Below are 17016 nucleotides of genomic sequence, written 5' to 3'. Positions count from 1 at the left end.
TCCCTGACCTGTTTGGAGAGCTCCTTGATCTTCATGGTGCCATTTTCTTGGTGGTGCCCCTTGCTTAGTGGTGTTGCAAACTCTGGGGCCTTTCAGAACATGTGTATATATACTGAGATCATGTGACAGATCATGTGAGACTTAGATTGCACTCAGGTGGACTTTATTTAACTAATTATGTGACTAATTGGTTGCACCAGATCTTATTTAGGGGCTTCATAGCAAAGGGGGTGAATACATATGCATGCACCACTTTTCCGTTATACATATTTCACTTCACTAATTTGGACTATTTTGTGTATGTCTATTACATGAAATCCAAATAAACATCAATTTAAATTACAGGTTGCAATGCAACAAAATAGGAAAAACGCCAAGGGGGATGAATACTTTTGCAAGGCACTGTATAGGCTGCATCTGAAATGGCACCCTTATTCCCTATATAGTGCAGACTGGCCCTGTTCAAAAGTGACATAAAAAAAGTCAAACGTGCACTATATAGTAAATAGTGTGGGGCCTCTGGTCAAAGCTAGTGCACTATATAGGAAATAGGGTGCCATTTGGGACGCAGACACTGATTCATGTTATGAATATCTCTGGGATCAAAGGTTGACAAATGTATCTTGTGTGAGCGAGAGATAACTGTAACCTTTGGAGAGTTAACCAGTGGAAAGCTATTAACATTCACATCAAAGACCATTTTGGTTGCCACATTACCGTGAGCTTTCAATAGATCAAAAACACTTTTTTTCTCCTGTCAGTTTTTTCGCTCGTGTTTTAAAATCAGCAAAGTAAGGTAATTGCTTTTTTTGCTCTGCAGTATATCAGAGTGACACTATAAAGCAATCAAGCAGATATCATACACTTTTCACCTTGGAAAGGATATTAAGTCACTTTTTTTCTCTGAGTAATCTCAAATGTTTAATTTGTTCCATTAAATTGCCTTTGGATGTAGATGGCTTACTCTAGCCCGACACAATATGCTGTAGTCAGTTGGTTTGATGGATATGCTACACTGTAGTAATTACGATGAAAAAGGTGCCATCGGAAGAAAAAAGAGCCATCGTAAGTCATGAAACTAAATTATTTCTCAAAGTAGCTCGGTTGTGTGTATGAGTGTGTGTGTATGCGTGTGCAAGGGTGTATATAAATATATACTTGTGTGTGTGTGTCTGTGTGTCTCTGTGTGTGTGTGTGTGTGTGTGTGTTTGTGAGCGTGTGTGATCATGTGTGAGCATGTGTGTTTGTGAGCAGGTGTGTGTGCGTGGGTGTATGTGTTTGGCCAGTGAGTGAGGAGAACAGGAGGGTTTGTTTTCAACCCCTTTAGACAGATGGTGCTCTCATTTGAAGATCCTGTGGAGTTTCCAAATTACAATACATCAGCTCCAAACAAAATCTATGGTTCAAAGTAATCAGATCAGATTAGAACAGTGTGTTTACCCTGTTAACTATAATTCTGTTTACTCACAAGAGAAGCTATTTAGGAAGATAAGCATTATATGAAGATATGCCAGAAATGTAATCACTAAACACATACAGTCAATAGTATTCTATTACATAATACAAGTATCAAAAACAGTGTCTAGGTCTGACATGTTACCCTATTCCCTACATAGTGCACTACTTTGGACCAGAGACGTATGCCGGGCCGTGGTCAAAAGTAGTGCAATATATAGGAAAAGGGTGCCATTTCAGACACACAAAGTGGTGTCTTTTGGTCATGTACAATACGAGGCTTATAGTACAGTAGTAATCTTTCCATATATCTTCATCTGACCTTTCTATGCCATAGAGCAGGGGTACTCAACTCTTACCCTACGAGGTCCGGAGCCTACTGGTTTTCAGTTCTACCTGATAATTAATTGCACACGCCTGGTGTCTCAGGTCTAAATCAGCCCCTGATTAGTGGGGAACAATGAAAAAATGCAGTGAAACTGGCTCCGAGGTCCAGAGTTGAGTTTGAGGGACATAGAGATGCAGTACTACATCAGCCAATCAATTGGGAAGATGGATACAACTACCACCACTAGCAATGAGTGGGGCTTATGTGAACTAACTACAGTGCCGTGTCTCAGTGCTGCTGAGCCAAGGGTCTGGCAATAAAAGTCACCTGGGGAGTCTTTTCCCTGGCTATTATATGCTTCACCTATGTCCCCTGATCTTAACTGTCTAATGAAAACTAGTACGGTAATAATGGGATATCTAACCTGGGTTCTCTGCCGGAAATCACTATAGCGAATTGAAAGGGGATTGTAACACACAGTGGTAGTGAACTTGCTGTGTTATTGGATAGTATGCTTAGTGTTGCTATCATAAGATGTGTTCTAAGTGTGGTGTTGCCCTCATAACAGGCATTAAAAGTAAGGCCTGGAGTTTTTCCTTGACCATGTGAACTGACCAGGAAGAAACTCAGTGCCCTAGTTACAGATGTAGGATCTTAATTTGAGCCAGTTTGCTACAGCAGGAAAATAATCCTGCAGCAACAGGAAATATGAATTACTATGTGGATTATAATTCATGGACATTTTTGTAGGGGTTGCTAAATGTTTTGTTAGGGCAAATCAAGTCAGAAATTTCAAAGTGGAGATGACAAACTTTAGAAGGCTTTTTAAAACTAAACTAGACTACAAGTTTGCATTTCCTACTGTGCAGGAAAATTTGCAGCAACAAAAGACTGATCTGTATAAGCACGCTTTACTGCTAAGTGCTAGTTGTACTGGGGTCGAGTTGATTGTTTTCCTTGTGGTTATGAAAGCACAGCAGCCCATTTTACATGGGTGAAGGTTGCTGTCCACGGTCCTGGAACTCTAGACGCCAGACTGTAGACTGCTGGAGCTCTGGTAGTGAGTGCTGTCCAAGGTCTTGAACCAAAGATGTTCTAGCTGCAGTGTTTTTCTGCTTTGAAAACATACTGAACCACTCATTTATAATGGAAAACCTTGTTTCACAGGGAGAGAGAGAGAGGGGAAGAGAGAGACAGCGAGACAAAGAGAGAAAGAGAGAGAGAGAGAGAGAGGAGAGAGAAAACTGTATTATTTATTGTCTATAGAGTCTCCCTCTCTGTGTATTCTGAAATAATTTATCCTATACTTGATTTGACATTGTGACATAAGCAGTATGCCTCGTTAATTATACCTCATAAGAAGCTGCAACCAATTTGCAGAGCATCTTTCATTGTTCATTTTGTAAAAATGTTTCCTAATTCTAAAAATGAACAATGTGAGTTAAAACGGAAAATCTCCTTATCTGACAAATTGATTGTTGGATGGATCCTCTCCCTCTCTCTCTGCAGCTTTCACAAACTAAACTGTAAAGAAGATGGGAAAAATAGGTGGGGCCACAGTATAGCTATAGGCCTACTGGCACTGACTGGAAGCAACATCTTTTTCTCCTTCTTCCTTGATACAACCTTGTTAGTAAAAATTGTAATCCCAAAGTCCCAACACTAGCAGAACTTCAGGCCTTAAGTCAATAGAGCCTAACAACCACGGCTGTATAGAGGTTCTAGCTACACGTCCAGAGTGCTTGTTACACGCGCTCTGCTGTCACTATAGCTCTCAGATCTTTCCTCGATGTATTCCCTCGGCTTTCCTAATACAATCCGGTTGGTTCTACTGTACTAATACAATCCGGTTGGTTCAAGCTGAACGAGTGCCATGCCTAACGAATCACAGTTAAAGGTTTACTTCAGATAAACTGGCAATGTCTGATAGTGATAGTGGGTATATACTTTGATAGCATTCAGTAGAGATCATGATAAAGGTTAGGAAGAAGTTCAAATGCCATGTTTCAACTGTCACAGTGCTATGGTGCATAGACCCACCTGCTTCATACACACATCATTCATACACTTATGTATGGGTGGGTATTCTCTTCAATGAAGGACAAACACTTGCCAATATGACCTCACCAACTCAGTGCATTACTTGTACATGTTCTGTCTGTACTGACAGAGAATGGTCTCAACCACACCCCACTCTATCGGTAGCCATGGAGACTGAAAACATAATCTGCTAGACCTCTGTGCCTAGGTGCAATGCTACAGGGGAATAATAACTGTACTGTACCATTGCATTTATGCATTATTGAGGTTGTGGTCTGTGTTCAATTGGCTACAACCTCATTATTGACACACACACACACACACACACACACAGTATGATTAATACTTTGTTCTCCATGTTTTCCAATACAATCTTTACTCTCTCCCTCTCCTTTCGCATGCTATAAAGGATGAAGCAGGATTCAATAGTAAATAAATATTTCAGCAAGTTCTGAGAATCTCCTCTCTCCTGTAAAGCAACTCCTTGCACATAAACAACATTTCATGGAAAACGTGAAGTGATTATATTATTTTGAAGCTGATTTCATCTGAGCCGTGTTCGGTTCAAGTTTCTGAAGGCTATAAAGGAGTTGTGAATATATCCTGAAGTCACGGAGGACCAAGATCAATTCTCACTCTCAAGGTAAGCAGCACACAGCAACAATATTAGCATTGCTTTAAAACGCTGCATTGTGAGTCTTATACAAAACTCAAAGTGAAAAAACTATTTTTCATGGACATCAGGGCCAGGGTTTCTGCCAATACTCCTATTCCATATTTACAAATAGTCACACAGTGACATAAATTGATAATTAAAGGGGAAATACAGTGAGGGAAAAAGGTATTTGATCCCCTGCTGTTTTTGTACATTTGCCCACTGACAAAGAAATGATCAGTCTATAATTTTACTGGTAGGTTTATTTGAACAGTGAGAGACAGAATAACAACAAAAGAATCCAGAAAAACGCATGTCAAAAATGTTATACATTTATTTGCATTTTAATGAGGGAAATAAGTATTTGATCCCCTCTCAATCAGAAAGATTTCTGGCTCCCAGGTGTCTTTTATACAGGTAACGAGCTGAGATTAGGAGCACACTCTTAAAGGGAGTGCTCCTAATCTCAGTTTGTTACCTGTATAAAAGACACCTGTCCACAGAAGCAATCAATCAATCAGATTCCAAACTCTCCACCATGGCCAAGACCAAAGAGCTCTCCAAGGATGTCAGGGACAAGATTGTAGACCTACACAAGGCTGGAATGGGCTACAAGACCATCGCCAAGCAGCTTGGTGAGAAGGTGACAACAGTTGGTGCGATTATTCGCAAATGGAAGAAACACAAAAGAACTGTCAGTCTCCCTCGGCCTGGGGCTCCATGCAAGATCTCACCTCGTGGAGTTGCAATGATCATGAGAACGGTGAGGAATCAGCCTAGAACTACACGGGAGGATCTTGTCAATGATCTCAAGGCAGCTGGGACAATAGTCACCAAGAAAACAATTGGTAACACACTACGCTGTGAAGGACTGAAATCCTGCAGCGCCTGCAAGGTCCCCCTGCTCAAGAAAGCACATATACAGGCCCATCTGAAGTTTGCCAATGAACTTCTGAATGATTCAGATGAGAACTGGTTGAAAGTGTTGTGGTCAGATGAGACCAAAATCGAGCACTTTGGCATCAACTCAACTCGCCGTGTTTAGAGGAGGAGGAATGCTGCCTATGACCCCAAGAACACCATCCCCACCGTCAAACATGGAGGTGGAAACATTATGCTTTGGGGGTGTTTTTCTGCTAAGGGGACAGGACAACTTCACCACATCAAAGGGACGATGGACGGCGCCATGTACCGTCAAATCTTGGGTGAGAACCTCCTTCCCTCAGCCAGGGCATTGAAAATGGGTCGTGGATGGGTATTCCAGCATGACAATGACCCAAAACACACGGCCAAGGCAACAAATGAGTGGCTCAAGAAGAAGCATATTAAGGTCCTGGAGTGGCCTAGCCAGTCTCCAGACCTTAATCCCATAGAAAATCTGTGGAGGGAGCTGAAGGTTCGAGTTGCCAAACATCAGGCTCGAAACCTTAATGACTTGGAGAAGATCTGCAAAGAGGAGTGGGACAAAATCCCTCCTGAGATGTGTGCAAACCTGGTGGCCAACTACAAGAAACGTCTGACCTCTGTAATTGCCAACAAGGGTTTTGCCACCAAGTACTAAGTCATGTTTTGCAGAGGGGTCAAATACTTATTTCCCTCATTAAAATGCAAATCAATTCATAACATTTTTGACATGCGTTTTTCTGGATTTTGTTGTTGTTATTCTGTCTCTCACTGTTCAAATAAACCTACCATTAAAATTATAGACTGATCATGTCTTTGTCAGTGGGCAAACGTACAAAATCAGCAGGGGGTCAAATACTTTTTTCCCTCACTGTAGGGGATTCAAATAATAACAAAGCGGTGACCCCACCACAACAAGTTGATTTAAAGTATGTTAGAAGAACATGCCAACACTGTCTGGGAGCATATGATTGGTCACAAAAGGTAGCTAGCTAGCTAGTACTGTAGAGTTGAGTATCAGTTGTCCATTTCAGCGGTCCCCAGGAAACTTGGTCAAATTGAGCTGATCAGTTCACAATCCACATCTTATGAAAAAACAGTAATTTGCTAAATGTTACATTTGGACATATACAGAAAGTGCTATATTTAAATCCATAGCACCATGTTCATCATCTGCATTTGATTATTCCTGTACTGACAGGTGATGACATTTCTGCCTCTCTATCAATATTCAGTATCAGTGCAGTGCACATGATGAGATTCTGAATTTCATCAACACGTTCATTTGAATGCCAGACTGCAGAATTGTTAGGCTATCTATCCAAAGTGCATCAGCCAGCCGTCCAAGGCATCACTGCGCTTTGTTCTCTCGCCCGCTGTGTTTCGTGCCAAAGTGCTGTCGGATTCACTGCTATGTGGTCGCGTTGGCGCGCCTTGTCCCTATCCCACACCTCGCTCTTGCCTTTGAAGGGATCGCCAAGCCGTGGGAATGTTCCCACATTAATGCGCAGTGCACGTGGTTCATAACCGCAATATCTAAAGCCCGGTATTGAGAAGCGAAATTGCGAAAGAAGAAGGGGAGAACATCATTTCTGCCTGGATGTGGGAGAAATGAAGCTCGTGAAGGCTTTTCTGATTCATGAAGAGCGCGAGACCGACTCGAAATTCCCTCACGTGCGCATCGTGGATAAAGCGGTTCAGCGCTTCTATTTTTGTCTTGATTTATAACAAAATTGCGGGCGAAAAGGACCTAAATAATCACGGTAAATGAGGCAACATGCAAATACGCACCGACAGTAAGTCATTGTAATGTGTTTAGTCTGTTGAACAATTTGCCGCTGTAAGTAGTAGGGCTGCCGTTATTTATTTGAAACTGAAAGGTGTCACTATCGTCATCATCTCTTAGTGACACATTTAGTTTAGTGATTGTTAACTATGAGAGCATAGCCTACTGTTAGACTGGTAGTGTTTTTTATGTGCAGCAAAATGTTTAAATTAGTGGAATGGTGGCTTCTCAGTCCTCTGCATTTGCGACTAGGCTAAATGTCAGTAAGAGGTCCACATGCTGATACATTTTATTGTTTGTTTTAGGTGAACGCTTGTCAACAGCTTCCTCAGAAGGTGGTTTGCCAAACCGAACAACAAATAATATTTCGACCGGAGTGGCACGTGCCAAGAAGAACGGACACCGTCGTTTTTAGATATTGGGATTATATCTTCTTACTTGGGTGTCCACGATGAAGAGGAGACAGAAGCGAGTGTTGCAAATGGCCTTCGTATTCATGGTGGCTTTGATATTTCTGCCAAACGTCGGACTGTGGTCGTTATACCGGGAGAAACACCTGATGAAGTCGCACGAGGCCGGCGAACAGGTAGGTCTAAGGTCAAATAACATTGACTTTGCCACTTTAAGCACCAAATTCGTCGCATTTCAAACTGGTGTAGCCTAACTAACTGGTGCTACAAAGTTGATCATTTTCAAGTTCATGTAAAGTAATTGTGAGTTGGTGGGAAAAGTAATTAGGCAACAAGCTGCGCAGGCATGGCTTGAGCAACAGTGTTAGGAAGGCTCATCAATCATCATTATCGCATCATGAGTTAGGCCCACACATCATTCGTCTTTTCATCAACTTTATACTAGGTAAATTCAAATCTGGACCTTGAAGCCCAGTTGCATTGCTGATTTTAATTCTTCCCCTCTGAAGGACTGATTTAGATGGGTGTGGGGCACCAGTTGGTTGCAGAAAATTAGGCCTATCAGGTAGAGCATAAAACCATAAATAGTATTTTGTTAATATAGCCTAATGTTAGCCAAATTCTAACCATTAAATGCAAAAACAAATATGATTAGGCCTAAGGCTGTTTTTAATGCTTTTATCAATTTCCTTGGGTGAAAGATGTGTATGCATACGTTATACTTTAACAGGTGCTGCAGGCAAGCAATCGAAAGAGTCACATCTGTGTAAGAGTACATTTTGTTCCTGGTTTAAATTGTACCCAAGTTATTTTGCATCCGGGCCAATGTCCCCCAAATATGATAACATGTCAACCTTTTTTGTGATTGTGGCAGGCCCGGCGCCAGGATAAAGAGACTAAGGGGGCAGTTGAAATCGGCGAAGGGGCACAATTTTGGGGCGTAATACATTTAAATTATATTAAATTCTGCTTATATCACGCTATACCACAATAAACATAAAGTTCAAATGCCGAGACTCCATGACCATTGAGTGCTTTTGAAGTGACAGGTTGGTGTGAAATCTGTAGCCTATCTCCTCTGCACTGTATCAGCGCCATGGACAACGCCCTACACATTAAAGCGAGGCCCGTTTTGGTTATGAATATAGGCTACAAGATAGATAGAGCAATTCACCTATTACAAACAGCCTATGTGAATGCAGCTGAACACACAGCCATCTTACCAAAATAATGCAAACAAAATGCTGAAAGTAGTAGCCTAGTTATTCATGCATGCAAACAAAAATACTGAGTAGCAGTTAGGCTTAGAATACCGACACAACTGCGAATGCGAACGAATGAATGTGGACAGAACAAAACAGCGATACCAAGTAGGCCTAGTAAACAAAATATCAGATCGATAAAGGCATGACACAATATATATTTAGGCTAGATACATTTAACAGTAAAGAAATGCAGTAAACAAAAAGCGAATGGAAATCCAAATAACCAAAACAAGCCTACAGTGAGATGCAGCCATGCACAGCTGTCTTGCCAAACAAATAGGCCTATAGGTCCGCTTCAAACATGGAAAATGATGGCGCTCATGAGTTCAGCAACACGTTGTTATATGGTACAATACACTTCTGTGGATCAAATTCGACCCACATAATCAGTTAAGCAATGCCAGCCTACCATAAATACATTTCCAATATTTACAGTTTACAACCACGAAAACCAATAGGCTACCAAGAAAGCCATAATAGAATGTATCTATTTCTATGATGAAACATACCGATATGTAGTCCCGTGTACCTCAGTTGGTAGAGCATGGCGCTTGCAACGGCAGTGTTGTGGGTTCGATTCCCACGGGGGGCCAGTATAAAAAAATAAAAATATATATGCACTCACTAACTGTAAGTCGCTCTGAATAAGAGCATCTGCTAAATGACTAAAATGTAAAATGTAAATGTAGCTATACCCAGGGGCATCATTTGGGTTCTTGCATTGGAATTATATTGAATTCTGTTTATATCACGCTATACCACAAAAAACATAAAAATTAAAATGCAGAGAACATTGAGTGCTTTTGACCAAGAAGTGACAGGTTGGTGCAAAATCTCAGATGCACTCTATCAGTATCATGGACAGCACCCTACAAACTTAAAGGCCTATACTCTGGCTAAGGAAGTCATTTAGCCAATTCATACCATAGGTTTTTGCTGAAATTACACCAATGGCTATACCACCAAGAATGTGTTAAAAATCAACCAGCTAGATTGTTTCTTACCTTTTCAGAGGAGTTGCAGCCTCCTTGGTGCTCTGTGGAACTTCCTGAGTAATTGATCATTACACTCTCCCCGAAATCTTCTTGTAAGATCCCCCTCAAATGCCAGTTGGATTAGTTGAGCTTTCCTCGGGTGTAGCATAGTTCTTCTGTGCTGACTGAACACGTTTGTCAAAGTGGAAAATGAGTTCTCGCATGTAGCTGTGCACGCCCTAAAAGTCAATATGTGTCAGTGCAGTAAGCATGGAAAGAGGCCCAGAGAGTCGTTGCAGGACATCAAGTGGGGTCCATTTGTCCTCATTGGAGCCGGAGCGGGCGATTTCAGTCTGCAAAAACTGGAGCGCAACACTAAACTCAGCTTCCACCAAATTTGTTTTGCTTAGATCCAGCAGTGGTTTCACCTTTTTCACATCTAGAAAGCCATGGCTCTCTGGGTCAAAGGGCACATAGGGTCTCCACCAGTTGGCTGTTGCGTTTGCTGAATCGTACTGACATTTCGCCGATGACAGCATCCAAGCACAGTCTTTTACACTCTTCTCCTCTGTCCTGCTGGTCTACTGTACTGTCCATCACATATTGCTGGAGATTTGTACCTACATAACGTCGTCATAATTGCTTGGAGCTGGTGGTGCGTCAGTGCCACTGGCACTGAACTGTCCCCAAATGGCTTCGAACTCGCTGTCACACCTCAGCTTGTCACACCTCAGCACTCCAACGCACTGCGGCCACTTTGACTCCAGTGTAAAGACCTGTTGCTTTTGCCTGGATAAATTAGTTTGGTGGATCGAGAAGACTGAGGATTCTGTGCACCATGGTGGCTGTAAACTTCAAGCCGGGGTCCATCATCGCCTTTAGCAGCCCTGTAGCCTCGAGTCTTACTTCTGTGTTGTACGAACGCATGCATTCGATGTCAGAGAGGAACTTCACAATGCTGTCACAACTTTTAACAATCACTGACACAGTAGCCAGGTGTCCCCTTCTCCTTTGCGACTAGGCTTTGTTTGGGTAATTTCTGATATCCATCGTGGCAGTGGCAGATTAGCTGGTTCAAGCTCGCTAAATAGGCTAAGGCTAATAACACTTACGCTTTTTACAGCTAGCTAAGAAGCTAACTAAACTCTGTAGTAGTGGGGCGTGAGGCTGAGTTGAGTGAAGCAGCTTCAACGTAAACTTGACCCCGCCCTTATAAATCTAACTCTTAATATTACAGGTTGGAGGCGTATCACATTATTCACTTAGCCTACCACAGATGAGAAGCGTTTTTCCCCGCTTTTTATGGAAACCCAAAGGAATCATACCTAACCGCCCCAGTGACTTTCCATTGTGCTGACACAGCGCACAGAGATACAGATTTTGCACCAACCTGTCACTCAATAATTGTAACTTTTTTTATATATAGGGACATAAAACTAAAACTGAGGGGACTAAGCCCCCTTTTGCCCCCTCGTGGAGCTGGTGGCGATAACTGTGCTGTCTCCTAAGTTTTACTTATTATAACAATGGTAGTTTGGTTCCTGAATGCTGATTGACTGAAACCGCTTTCCAGTGATGTGTACATTCAGAATATTATAGCATGAAGTTAGAGTACCATGGCACCAAATCCTCTTTAGCTTGTGTGGCTTGATGATCTCATTGAACACCTACAGCTCTTTGCCAGCCCTACATGTTACAGTGGCTTGCAAAAGTATTCACCCCCCTTGGCATTTTTCCTATTTTGTTGCCTTACAACCTGGAATTCAAATTGATTTTTGGGGAGTATGTATCATTTGATTTACACAACATGCCTACCACTTTGAAGATGCAAAATATGTTTTATTGTGAAACAAACAAGAAATAAGACAAAAAAAACTGAAAACTTGAGCGTGCATAACTATTCACTCCCCCAAAGTCAATAATTTGTAGAGCCACCTTTTGCAGCAATTACAGCTGCAAGTCTCTTGGGGTATGTCTCTATAAGCTTGGCATATCTAGCCACTGGGATTTTTGCCCATTCTTCAAAGCAAAACTGCTCCAGCTCCTTCAAGTTGGATGTGTTCCGCTGGTGTACAGCAATCTTTAAGTCACACCACAGATTCTCAATTGGAAGGTGAACCTCCGTCCCAGTCTCAAATCTCTGGAAGACTGAAACAGGTTTCCCTCAAGAATTTCCCTGTATTTAGCCCCATTCACCATTCCTTCAATTCTGACCAGTTTCCCAGTCCCTGCCGATGAAAAACATCCCCACAGCATGATGCTGCCACCACCATGGTTCACTGTGGGGATGGTGTTCTCAGGTGATGAGAGGTGTTGGGTTTGCGCCAGACATAGCGTTTTCCTTGATGGCCAAAAAGTTCAATTTTAGTCTCATCTGACCAGAGTACCTTCTTCCATATGTTTGGGGAGTCTCCCACATGGCTTTTGGCGAACACCAAACGTGTTTGCTTATTTTTTTCTTTAAGCAATGGCTTTTTTTTGGCCACTCTTCTGTAAAGCCCAGCTCTGTGGAGTGTACGGCTTAAAGTGGTCCTATGGACAGATACTCCAATCTCCGCTGTGGAGCGTTGCAGCTCCTTCAGGGTTATCTTTGGTCTATTTGTTGCCTCTCTGGTTAATGCCCTCCTTGCCTGGTCTGTGAGTTTTGGTGGGCGGCCCTACCTTGGCAGGTTTGTTGTGTCATATTCTTTCAATTTTTTAATAATGGATTTAATGGTGCTCCGTGGGATGTTAAAAGTTTCTGATATTTTTTTATAACCCAACCCTGATCTGTACTTCTCCACAACGTTGTCCCTGACCTGTTTGGAGAGCTCCTTGGTCTTCATGGTGCCATTTGCTTGGTGGTGCTCCTTGCTTAGTGGAGAAGTAGTGGGGCCTTTCAGAACAGGTGAATATATATTGAAATCATGTGACAGATCATGCGAGACTTAGATTGCACACAGGTTGACTTTATTTAACTAATTATGTGACTTCTGAAGGTAATTGGTTGCACCAGATCTTATTTAGGGGCTTCATAGCAAAGGGGTGAATACATATGCATGCACCACTTTTCCGTTAGTTATTTTCTATAATTTCTTTAAACAAGTAATTTTTTTCATTTCACTTAACCAATTTGGACTATTGGACTGTCCATTATATGAAAAAAAAAATCCATTTAAATTACTGGTTGTAATGCAACAAAATAGGAAAAACGCCAAGGGGGATGAATACTTTTGCAAGGTACTGTATGTAGCCAAAGCTGCATAGTGTTTAGCCGTGAGGCTCCCCGTCCCTTCTGTTTCATATACGCCTATCATCTTGTAATCTGTTTCTGCTGCTGGGGAGTGAAGTGAAAACTGCCTGAGTCGGTTTATGATTGCATCTCGTCATTGCCACTTTCTCATTTGCCTGATCGCGATTTGCATTGCCGCATGGCGTAACATTGCACTTCGGCACTGCATGGCCCCGGCAGTGTGAAGCCTTGTCCGTTCATTACCGTTAGGCCAACCCAGCCTGTCGCCCTCTAGCTCCGTCCCGGGTTGACAGGGACAGAAACATCAGGCAGTGGTCATTATGTGGGACGATACCGACCGTCCTCTCCTCTCTCCACTGACCTCTACATGATACAAACTGAGTCACCCTGCTGAGATTGTCTCACATTCCATTTAGAGGTTGCCTCTCATAGAAATATAATGAGTGGATTGAACAAAGCCCCTTGGACCAGTGTAATTTGATGACCAATGTCCTCTCTTGTCATTCTATTTCTATGGTCATTCTATTTTTTTATCCACTGAAAAAAGGAGCCTCAGCAGGTATGTGTTAACTTTAGATTAGCGGTGTGTTGGTATTTTTGGCAGCCATTTTACTGAACAAGGTGATGTCCTTTGGTTTTCTTGTAAATCTTATTGATTCCTTTTGGTTTAGTTTAATGAGATGCCATGGTCTCTAGATTGAGCTCCTATACTACAGGCCTTTGATACAAACAAAACAAATCAAGAAAAGAAGGTCTAGAACCCTTTAGTTGGGATCAGTAGGTCCCAGAGCATGAGTTCCTTCCTGATTCCGTGATTCAGAGCCACTGAGCAGCCAGCCAATCCTCTGAAAGACGGAGTGGAGCGGCAGCGTTATATGCTCTGAGGGAAAAGGCTCATCCTCCGTGGCAGGCAACAGAAGAATGGGAACAGTCCCTAGGATCAGAATCACCCCGTTTCCTCCCCTGACTCAAAGGCTGCATCCTAAATTGCACCCTATTCCCTATATAGTGCACTAGTTTATTGCCCTGGTCAAAAGTAGTGCACTATATAGGGAATAGGGTGCCATTTGGGAAGCAGTCCCTTGACTCAAAATCAAAGCAGCTGAAGTTTAACACACCAGCCAACCATAAAAGGATAAAGAAGCCTGGGCTTGTAACTGTTTGATTGTGCCATTTTGTCTGCAGTCAAGGTGAGATAATTGACATTGGATGGATGTTTCTGTTGGGCCCAATTACCGACGAAGCTCACCAGATTGTCATTTTGAGTTATTAACCTAGTCACCATGGTGATTGTTAGCCTGTTATTACCGATATTATGATGTATTTCACATTATAAATCACAGTCGTTTTTTGTATACGGACATCATGATCCATTAGTCTTTTATGTGAAGCGTCACATCTGACACATTATTGCCTTTGACCAGTTCTGTTACATTGTACTAACATTTCAATATAAGCAACTTCTTTGTGGTAAGGGACCTGATCTCAGCTCACAGGCAAATATAGTGGTAAACAACAAACAACAGCTAGCATGTGTACTGATACCAGGTGCACACACACACACACACACACACACACACACACACCAGCTGTCACTTGTGATGGGATGTTTACATGGCATGATGAGTATGCTAGATTCGGATCTGTGATAGCACACTGAGCAGTGACGGTGTGAGAGACAAAGTGTTAGCGGTCTACACAGGGTGTGTGGATACTCGTTTAAGCAATGCCTACAGAAAGGTAATGTCTGAATGCAATGTGATAGAATTGCAGGGAGTAATGCAGGCTGTGATGGAGGACTATCAGTAGCTGAGATTGTACATTTTATACTGTACATTTGTAGTAATGGAGCAGTGTACATATGAATAATGAACAGTGTTTAGTTTGATGTACTATTTTATTTATGATGTAGGCTATTGTATTGTTTTATTCCTGTTTGGACCCCAGGAAGAGTAGCTGCTGCCTTGTCAGCAGATAATGGGGATTCTATTAAAAGCTAGATGGAAAATAATGTCCTATGAAGCTCTACATCAGTGGTATTCAAACTTTTGCGGCAGAATTTCTGGGTACCCCATTTTTTCCAGCAGAATTTCTGGGGACTTTCTTCTAGATTAGTGGTTCTCAACCTGGGGTATTAGTACCTCTGCAGATATCTGGCCTACTTTGGTTGGGGGTGTGATTGGGGCTTTAAAATAACCCAAGAATGTTGAGAACCACCTTTAACCTCTAGACCCAACTGAGAGAATGTTGATTTTCTAGTGACTGACTGTTATTGTCAGTATCCATTTTGTGACAAAGTGACAGTTGGAAGAGCGAGGCAGTAATTCTAATTAGGCTACCCACCACGATGTCATAGCGAGGAGATGCATGATGGTAATGCAGATGCAGAGCTGAGTGACAATGTGGCCATGGATGGGCTTTTAAATAAAAATAAGAGACGCAAAAAGATTTCACAGTCTGTGGAAATTGAATCTATTTTCAGTGTGAGATGGGACAAAACAGGTTGAAAAGGCCATTCATGATTAGTCTTGTAGTGGTTGTCACAAGGCATAAAAACCCTCTGTTGAAGGGACCCGATTTGGTGTGACACATGCGAAGACTTCAATTGTATGAGCGGTAATAGGTTGTTGGCTTGTTGGTAGGAATTCAATTGTGACCATGATATTTTGACAATGAATAAGAATATGAATCTCCAGTATTGTTATCGTTCTTCTGAATATGAATTAGAATCAAACTCTCCCCGTATCAACTGTGAAAGAGGCTTCTCCATTACCATACAGAAGGAAAACATTATACATTTAGTAATTAAACATGTAGTAATTAAACCTGTCAGTGTTGCTTCAATGTATTGACTCCCAGCTTCCTCAGTACAGTATATTATAATGATCCGCTTCCTTAATGACTTCATTTTAGTTTCCTTCTGTTTTTATGACGCCTCGTTATCGTCTCTCCTCACCGTTAACCATGTTTTTCTGTAATTACTGTGCTATTTTAGAGAACTGAGCTGATTGTGTTTCTGTGTTCATATGGTAAAATGATCTTTATAGAAGTTGTTGTTGTTGGTGGAGAGGTATTGCATCATCAATGCTGCTATCATCATTTTCACCATTATCGCAATGAGCTTGTTTACCGATCCCTTTCCAAAAATAGGCGTTTTGGTGTTGATGTTGTTGATGTTGAGTTGTTGCTCACATACTTATCATCAAGCTTTCACCTCCATGTACATTATACTCAGCTCCCCAATAAGCTTTCTGGCAGGACCATTTACGAAAGGAATGAAGGATTTGTCACATTGTGTATTGATAACATGTATCATCAAGCTTTTCATCATTTTCACCTCCATCCACTCCTTAGTCTTGGTCCATTTTAAACCTGATTTGTCAGATGTGCCTTGTGTGCCACTGACAGGTGGTAGAATGTACTGGGAGGCTGTTTTGTGTCTTCTGAGATTAAAGGGCATTTCATATGGAGTGACTGCCTGGCCCTGTCTGCACAGTGATATAAAACCACTTATTCACCACCACTGATTCTCTGGAGGTGAGATGTAGACCTAGACATAATCATTAAGGGTGCTTCCATAATGGCATTTGTCAGGGCCCATAGATAGGGCTCTGGTCATAAGTAGTGCACTATAAAGGGAATAGGGTACCATTTGGGACGCCCCTCAGTCTTCTGACGTGGGTACCTCCATTAAGCTAAAAGCACTCCAATAGCACTTGTTTTGTTTTTATCTCCTGCTTCTGAGAGTAATGGAAATAGGCTCGATGTAATCACTGCCATTGTATTGTCAGACACTACAAAGCAGTGCAATCTGTTTTAATGGTCATGAACTTCTTTCAGTGTAAGACGTAAATACAGCCACTGTCTTCAAGCCTAGAAAGCTCACACCTATTTCTTCTCCTGGTGGCACTAACCTAAATTAGTGAGAAAGTGTGGACGTTGAATGTCTAGCCATATCAATGTGTTAT

The sequence above is a fragment of the Coregonus lavaretus genome, assembly GCF_964263955.1.
Source record: "Coregonus lavaretus genome assembly, contig: SUPER_35_unloc_1, whole genome shotgun sequence".
Taxonomy (NCBI): domain Eukaryota; kingdom Metazoa; phylum Chordata; class Actinopteri; order Salmoniformes; family Salmonidae; genus Coregonus; species Coregonus lavaretus.
The sequence above is the reverse complement of the archived record's forward strand: the minus strand, read 5'-3'. Positions refer to the sequence as shown.